The sequence below is a fragment of the Sminthopsis crassicaudata genome, chromosome 5, assembly GCF_048593235.1.
Source record: "Sminthopsis crassicaudata isolate SCR6 chromosome 5, ASM4859323v1, whole genome shotgun sequence".
Classification (NCBI taxonomy): domain Eukaryota; kingdom Metazoa; phylum Chordata; class Mammalia; order Dasyuromorphia; family Dasyuridae; genus Sminthopsis; species Sminthopsis crassicaudata.
In genome coordinates, this window is record NC_133621.1 from 267153792 (window position 1) to 267159791 (window position 6000).

Below are 6000 nucleotides of genomic sequence, written 5' to 3' on the forward strand. Positions count from 1 at the left end.
GTGCCTTTTAACCTCCCCTCCCTCAGTATGTCCTCCTTTCTATCACTCTCCATCCTTCTCATACCCTGTTCCCTACCTCCTTTCCTGTAATATAGATTTCTATACCTGAGTGAGTATGGTATTTTTTCTTTGAACCAATTCTGATAGTTCTCTTCCTCTCTTCCTCTCCATTGTAAAATCAGGTTTTTAATTTCCTCTTTTCAGGCAGATAATTTATGTCATTCACCTCTCTCTTTCCCTTTTTCCCTAGTGTATTCCTCTCTTCTCCTTATAGTTTTAGTTTTCAAAATATTATCCCTTCATATTCAACTCATATCTCTGCCCTTTAACTATAGAAACTCCTTCAAACTGTCTGAATCAACTTCCCATGTAGAAAAATAACCAGATAATAACCTTACAAAGTCTCTTATGATTTTACTTGATTGAATATGCCCTTGGACTTTTTCTGAAACCTGTATTTGAAAGTCAAATCTTCTATTCAGCTCTAGCCTTTTTGTCATGAATTCTTGAAAGTCCTCTTATTATTAGTTTTGCTGAATAGGTAATTCTTTCTTCTAACTGCTTTACTCTGGAGATTATCATATTACAAGTCCCCAGTCCTTTAATATAGATGCTGCTAAATCTTGTATTAATCTGACTTTGGCTCAACTATACATAAATTGTTTCTTTCTGGATGCTTGCAATATTTTCTCCTTGATTTGGGAGTTTTGAAATTTCTTTTATTATTCCTGGGAGTTTTCATTTTGGGATCTGTTTTAGGAGGTTTCTTTCCATTTTTATTTTGCCTTCTCATTTTAGAATATCCTAACAGTTTTCCTTGGTAGTATTTTTGAAATTTTTCTAGGCTCTTTTTTTCCCATTATGACTTTCAGGTACACCAATAATTTTTAAAACACCTTACCCAGATTTATTTTCCAAGTTGTTTTCATTTTCTTTTTTCCCCCATTATTTTGTTTTTGTTTGTTTGTTTGCTCTGAAACATTAATATAAGTTACTTATTCTGGAAATGTGAATTTTGGTTATAATCCTCCCTCCATTGCTATCAAGAATATCATATTCTTAAGGTAGAATCCTTAAAGGTAGAAGTTGCTAAATAGTGTGTTATTCTAACTGTGATTCCCCTGTCCTTGAATTGTTTTTTTCTGGATGCTTGCAAGTATTTTTACCTTGGCTTTGGAATTCTGTAATTTAGCTGTAATATTCCAGAGAGTTTTCATTTTGGAATTCCTTTCAGGAGGTAATCAGTGGATTTTTAAATTTCAGTTTTACTCTTGGGTACTAGAATATCAGGACAGTTTTCCTTAATAATTTTCTTGAAAGATGATATCCAGACTCTATTTTTGGTCATGACTTTCAGGTAGACCAATAATTTTTAAATTATCTCTCCTGAATCTAGTTTGCAGGTTAGTTGTTTTTCCAATGAGATATTTCATATTTTTTTTTATTTTTCTTGTTTAAGCGTTTTTATATGTTGACTTATCATAAAGTCATAAGCTTCCATTGTGCAATTCTCTTTTATATGGAATTCTTTTCCTTTGTGAGTTTTTGTACCTTCTGTCCCTACTGGCCAATTGAGCTAAAAAGCTAAAGGCATTCTTTTCCTCCTTAGCCGTTTGTATTTCCTTTTTAGGTATTTTTCTCAATTCATGTCCTAATTTTTTCTCTAAGTCTCTTACTTAATTTTCAAGCTTTTCAGCTCTTCCATGTCCTGAGTCTAATTCTTACTTTTCTCGGAGGCTTTGGATGTAGGAGCTTTGACGTTTTTATTTTCTGAGTGTGTTTTGATCTTCCTTACCACCACTATAACTTTCAGTGGTCAGAAGCTTTTATGTTCTCTGCTCATTTCTCTAGGCTACTTATTGCTCAGCTTTTACCTCTTTGATAATGTAGGGTTCTGTTTTCAGAGTGGAGGGTGCTCTGACCCAACTTTCAGGGATTTGGTGCATCTGTTTTCAGAGATTCTTCAAGGAACCTGACCACAAACACTCTTTTCTGCCTTGGAGCTTTTTGGACTGTCCTTGCTCCACTGTAGCTGTAAGATTTAGTGCGTTCAAGCAACAGAGTCCTATTTTGCTGATGCTGTGGTTACCATGTTTGCGACTGGGGTCACAGTAGCACTACCTATGCTGGGACGACTTGCCCTACTCCCACCCCTGGTAGCACAGACACTCTTCTGTGAACTAACATGTCCTTCCTGTTGTACCCAGGCAGAGATGTCCAGGAGCTCCCAGCACTGCTGCTGTTTCCACCTTGTGATGATGTTGTCAGGGCCAGGACTAGGGCTAGGGCAGGCCCAGTGACTAGCCTCCTACACCCTGGAGCCCCAGCCCTTTTCTGCTGAACGTCTAAGTCCTCTTTGGTGTTTTTGTCCTGGGATATCTGGAAGCTACCAGTAGTGCTGTGGATTGAGAAGGCCCACCTTGTGGATGCTGGGGCTGGGTTTAGGGCTGCACAGAATTTCCATTCTGGTGTCACAGATGTTTTCTGCTGCTCTTCTAAGTTGTCTTCAGCTGGAAAATATTCTACTCTGTCTTTGGGGATGTTCTGATGCTCTAAACTTTGTTTAGATTCCTTCTTTAAAGTAATTTGGAGCATTTGGGGAATGAGTTGGCTGAATTCTGGCTTTTATTTTGCCATCTTAGCTCCACCTTGAAAGAATATATCGTTGCTACATTTAAAAGCAGGAAAACTTGGATTCAAATCTCACTCTCTGTACACAAATGACTCTGAACATATTTGCATAGGTAGACATTCATATACATGTATGTAAATATGATACCCGTGTGTGTGTGTGTGTGTGTGTGTGTGTGTGTGTGTGTGTGTGTGTGTGTGTATAAAAAGAAGGTCTTATAGAGAAGAAAATTTAGAGTTAGATACTTATTCTGACTTTGAAACTTGGCCTCTACAGAGAGCATGAATGTGCTCACTGATACCGTATTTGGGACATTAGTCATATCTCACAAGTAATGAATTCCTTTTTCCTGGATATTTATGATGTTGCCACATTGATTATTGCTTCAGATGTGGCTGGTATATATCTGAGCCATTCTCTTGAATTCGGCCTTTAAAGGGAAACAGAAACTTTGGGATTCCCCCTTGTGGTGTCAGAGGACACATAAAACAAGTACCTAGTCAAGCCTATCAAAAGGGTAGGATCAAAATGCTCAACCCAGTCTCTTTGGTCAAATTTACTCCATATATATTGGAGATATCTTCAAATTCAAAACAAAATCTTTATATTTCTGCCATGTCAAGTGAATTAGGCTTTTCTTCATCACCCCTTCTATGTGTTATGGATGTACATATGTGTGTATATTTATATTTAATTTTTTCCAAGTATTTAATTTTCTGTTTTGCTCCATGTAAATTGATATACATTTTATATGTGGACTGTCTGTAGCTTAGTGAAGTATTAATATTTACAATTGTTTTAAAGTATAGGCTCATTGTTGATTTTCTTTTTAAAGAAAAATGTTATATTCAGCAAAAAAAAAAAATAATAGTAATAATAACAAGGGTAATATTTGCCTAGAGTAGAAGGCATATATATATATATCAAACCTGAGACATAACTACTATGCTAACAAAGTTCATATTTTTTGGTATATAATTAATAGTGATAAACTCTTGATGCTCTTAATAATAGTATCATCTTTTATTAGATCCCACCTTCTATATGGGCCCTCATTTCTGAGTGTGGGGGGTCACAAAGTTATAATTTGTTAAGGGTAAATATCTGATTTGTATATGTTTCACATATCTATATATCTGGAGTAAGATAAAAAATGAGTCTTTATTAAAAAGGGATTTGTGAGTGGAAAAAATTTAAGCCCTATTTTATAGCTATATATTTTCTGATGAATGACCAATAGTCAAACTTAATTAATGTGTACATTTATTAATAATTTCTTTGGATACCTGCAATTTATAAAAACAAATTTTGTGAGTTGTTTGGATTATCTGTAGTTCCTTATTCTTCATTTACTTCATTTTTTTGAAATATTATTTTAATGTTATTTCAGATTCAGCAGGCGATGGAAAACTCTGTAGCTAAAAGTGATGATGGTATGTTCAAATGATTCATAAGTAAAATGTCACCGTTTATGCTCTATCTGATTTGTGAATATACCTTTAAAATCCCCCTAAAGTGCTATTTCAATGGGAAGAAGAAGAAGGAGGAGGAGGAGGAGGAGGAGGAGGAGGAGGATGTTGTTGTAATAGTGAAATCAAAGTGTGGTTTGTATTTCTTCTGATAGGCAAATAAAATAATTGTCACAGTTCATTTCATTTTGAGCCCGAAGGCAATAATATTATAAATAGGAAATAGAGCTCGAACATAAGCATGAGCAGATAGACAACACAAGCAAATAGACTACTATGAACATAATTTTAATTGCAGTTCCTGTACCGATTGCTACTTCAGAAGGTAAAATGATAATATTAGGTGAACAATCTGATGAGTTGCTCCAATAATAGAAATGGACATTTATTCAGGATCTTAAACTTTGCATTTTGAATATATTAGCTGATTTGAAATTCCAAACAATCCTGTATGGTAGATGACTTCCAGAAAATCTTGAAGTTCTCTCTATGAAATATAGTCCTTAAAACCATGAACAAGTCACTTACCTTCAAAATGCTCAGCAAACTCTTAAGACTCACTTGGACCAATGACCATTTCCATGATTCTCGCACCCAAAATTCCTTGATATGATGAACCATTACTGCCAATACAAAAAATGCACATACACACACATGTATAAATTGCTTTTTCTTCTTCTTTTTTTTTCCACAGATATTTCTGAGCTTCCATCTACATCTCGCTGGGCTTCACCAGTAGTATACAGTAGAAGGCCAAATCTGAATTGGGATCCAGTTTCCAGACCAACTCAGCATTACTCAAGAAATTTTAAAAAATATTAATGAACTTTAAAAAAAGGAAAAAATAAAGTACATCGAGAACTCTACTAACATCACTATTCATCAATTTGATATCAAAGCTCTGTATGTAAGACACAAGAGCTTTGACCTGCACAATCTAACTAGCTTAATTATAGAAATTTAGCATCCTTCCGCCATTCTTTTTCCTTCTCATAGTGATCAAGCTCAGTGTGACAGAGTTAATAATTAAATGCAAAGTCCCCCCCAAAATTCTTGTACCTCTGAATTAATCACTGGTTTAATAGCAACAGGTAATCATCTTATGACCACTTAGATCATCCAATTCATGACTTGTACCATTTCCTCACACCTACACTAAGGAGAAGCCTGTCCATTTGTGGAATATTTCTTACTTCACCCACCTTGCGACCCTGCTGACATATGATGTCACTCAACTATCACATGTCAATCAGTGGAATTATTCAATATCTATTATAGCTGTTCTTGAATGTCTAGACATCTAGCCTTATAAAAATCTGGCCCTAGAAAGAGGATGAATCTCAGATGGTGGGAAAGAGCTGAGATCCTCTTCATCACAGAGAACTGTGGATCCTTCCTTTGCTCAGAGTCACTTCCTTTGCTCAGAGCTCGATCTTAGGTTCTTGTGTGGAGATGGGATATTCTCAATTTCCACAGTGATAGCTCCTCTGGTGGGATAGTGATGCATGGGTCACAGCCTTTTTTGACCAATCCCTGCAAGGACTCAAAAAGGAAATGTTCACAAAGTGGCATTTTCATGCAAGGATCGTCCATGGACACTGACCCCTTGATATCTGCACATATATTTTCTGCGCCTGAGGTAAGTCTCATCCAGATTATAGAGTCTCCCTTGAATAACCCTAAATTCATTTTCTTTTAATAAGGCTCCTTATTTGTCTCAATTCATAACCTTTGGACCACTCACATTCTATTTTTATAAATATTATATGGCCCTCGTTTTAAATTTTTAAATGTGCACTATTGGTTATTTTACTCTATTTTTTTTCCCTTTATTTTCCTACGTCTGGGGAGATATTCAATAATGGAATTGCCAGTTCTTCATTTTCAGCCAGCTAGCTA

The 6000-nt window shown here is 35.6% G+C and overlaps 1 protein-coding gene and 1 long non-coding RNA gene across 4 annotated transcripts in view; one reads left to right on the forward strand and one right to left on the reverse strand.

Moving 5' to 3' along the window:
* The window catches only part of LOC141544587 (uncharacterized), a 76694-nt gene extending 71949 nt beyond the window's left edge, over window positions 1-4745 (reverse strand). Inside the window, exon 1 of the long non-coding RNA XR_012482666.1 lies at window positions 4630-4745. This is a non-coding gene — a long non-coding RNA (uncharacterized LOC141544587). The remainder of the gene's footprint in view (window positions 1-4629) is intronic.
* Window positions 1-5151, forward strand: part of LOC141544586 (ankyrin repeat domain-containing protein 26-like) — a 133945-nt gene extending 128794 nt beyond the window's left edge. For all 3 annotated transcript variants that reach the window (XM_074270960.1, XM_074270958.1, XM_074270961.1), the window contains 2 exons: window positions 4023-4065; window positions 4796-5151. The gene's annotated coding sequence lies outside the window, so the exon portion shown is untranslated. The remainder of the gene's footprint in view (window positions 1-4022; window positions 4066-4795) is intronic.
* Window positions 5152-6000: the final 849 nt, after the last annotated feature.